Below are 2,224 nucleotides of genomic sequence, written 5' to 3' on the forward strand. Positions count from 1 at the left end.
GCCAAGTATGCACCAGCCTCCTGTGATAGCAGGCACGGAACATGTGTAGAGGTCCTACCCCTGATGGCATCCCTAGAACTAGAAGCCAGAATACCCCGATGTGCAGATGGGGAGCCTGGGGAGGCCCTGAGAGGCACGGGGTCTGTCCAGGGTCATAGCCCTGGGCATGCGCAGGAGTCTGGTCTGAACCCAGCTCTGTGTCCTCACAGCAGGGACACCGGCTGCACCCAGGCCTCCCGGGGCTGTGGGTGGGCTGTGAGGGTGTCACTGTATGCATGGGGCATGGGGGGAGGGTGAGCATTCAGCAGCGGGGGAGGGGGCCCCTCGGGGGGCTCTTGTGTGAGGAGGAAGTTGGGTAAGGGGACCCCAGGCAGTGGTGACCTCACTTCCCTGACAACAGAGCCCAACAGAATTTGGAACCCCGGTAACCAGGCACCCACATTCCACAGACAGCCCCGTGCCCAGCTCATTTCATTGGAGATCCTCAAAGCAAGATGTTCGCGTGTTGCCTGCCGAGGTCCCGAGGCTGCAGGAGGAAGAAGGCGCGCCTTGAGGACGGTGTCCCCCGCTGGGGATTTCATGTCAGGGCTCCCCACCGCCTCTGGCCATTTGGTCGGAAGGACAGAAAGGTGACAGCAGGAGGCCCAGAGCCGGCCACCCAGCCCCACTTGCTCTGATGACCTGTGTAGCCCCAGGTGCCCTCCCTGTGTGTGTGTGTGAGTGTGCACATGTGTGTGTGCGTGTGTGTGTGAGTGTGTGTGTAAAGAGGGGTCATGGGGGTGGGGACTGGGCAGGAGGACAGTGCGGATGGCCGGGCAGGGCTGTGATGCCTTGGGGCCGGCTACCGGTCCCTGTCTTTGCAGAAGGCCACGGAGGACACGGAGAGGCAGCTGGCGGACGTGCCCTCCTCCCTGACAGAGGGGGTGACCCCAAAGGCATCCCAAGAAACAGGTGCTGGGGATTGCCACGCAAGACCTCCGACACCACGCGGACCACCGTCCCAGGTGGTCGTCCACTGGACAGTGGTCCAGGAGCCGGAGCCCACGGAGGCCGAGGCCGAGGGTGAGAAGGGTGGGGCTGGGTGTTTGTGGTGTGTGGGGACGGGTCGGTGCGGCCCCACAGGGAGGAGCCCCCAGAGGCTGGTGTGGGGCCAGGAGCAACGACTGGGCACAGAGCACACAGCGGGTGGACTGCAGTTGGGGAGACATCCCCATGAAGGTTCCTTCCCAGCTGTGGCTTCTCTGGGAGGCCCTGGGCTGGGCTCTGTCTCTGCAAAGGCCCATGAAGAGTAAGCACAGGGGTGAGCTTTTCTCCTCTCACAGCTGCTCCACCACCTGAGGAGCTAGAGCCCGATCTGGAGGGAGGGCTGGTGCCTGCAGTGACTTCAGGAGAAGACCAGGAGCCGGCAGGTGACCCAGCACCTGCCCACGGAGAGCCTGGCGCTGTCCAGGAAGAACTGGCACCTGCTCCTGCCCCAGCCCCTGCCCCTGCCCCTGCTACAGTTCCTGCCACTCCCCCTTCCCCCACACCAGCCCCTGCCCCTGCCTCGGACCTAGATCCTGACCTGGCTCCTGCCCCTTCCCTTACCCCTGCCTCTGCCCCAGCCCCTGCCTGTGCTCTTGTTCCTGCCCCTGCCCCTCTTCCTGCTCCTGCCCCTGCCAGAGCCACTGTCCCTGACCCAGATCCTACCCTTGCTCCTGCCCCTGTCTGTACTCCTGCCAGAGCCACTGCCCCTTCCCCTGCCCCTGCCCCTGACCCAGATCCTGTCCCTGCTCCTGCCCTGGATCCTGCACCTGCCACTACTGCTGACCCTATCCCTCCCCTTGCACCTGCCCCTGCCCCTGCCCCTGCTCTTACCTCTGTCCCTGCCCCTTTCCCTGCGCCTATCCTGAGCCCTGCCCCTACTTCTGCTCCTGCAGGGCTCCCACAGCCACATCCAGAGCCCACAGCCCTGCAGGGAGAGCTCCTTGTACAATCACCCTTAGTTCCATCGCCGGAACCCGAGACCCCGCCCGATTGTTTCATCCCCTCCCCCTGTGTTCTTTCTCTCTGGTACATATTAACTGTTATTTTATCCTTCCATGTCCTATATACTGTTTATTATTTGTTTTAAATAAAATTACTTGTTTTCAATTGAACACGTCTTGAGCATTAAGTACATGCCCAACGCTGTGCCACCACACCCCAGAACATTGCCGCAGAATATCTCATTCCCCAAAGGAGT

The 2,224-nt window shown here is 62.1% G+C and overlaps 1 long non-coding RNA gene across 1 annotated transcript; it reads left to right on the plus strand.

The window, feature by feature from the left end:
• The first annotated feature begins 537 nt into the window (after nt 1–537).
• LOC141372195 (uncharacterized) lies at nt 538–1,741 on the plus strand. The gene is made up of 3 exons (XR_012377490.1): nt 538–629; nt 864–1,062; nt 1,323–1,741. It is a non-coding gene; the product is annotated as an uncharacterized lncRNA (long non-coding RNA).
• The last annotated feature ends 483 nt before the right edge of the window (nt 1,742–2,224 follow it).

The sequence above is a fragment of the Callorhinus ursinus genome, unplaced genomic scaffold (genome assembly GCF_003265705.2).
Source record: "Callorhinus ursinus isolate GAN/ISIS: 27379988/994484 unplaced genomic scaffold, GSC_fseal_2.0 scaffold2390, whole genome shotgun sequence".
NCBI lineage: Eukaryota > Metazoa > Chordata > Mammalia > Carnivora > Otariidae > Callorhinus > Callorhinus ursinus.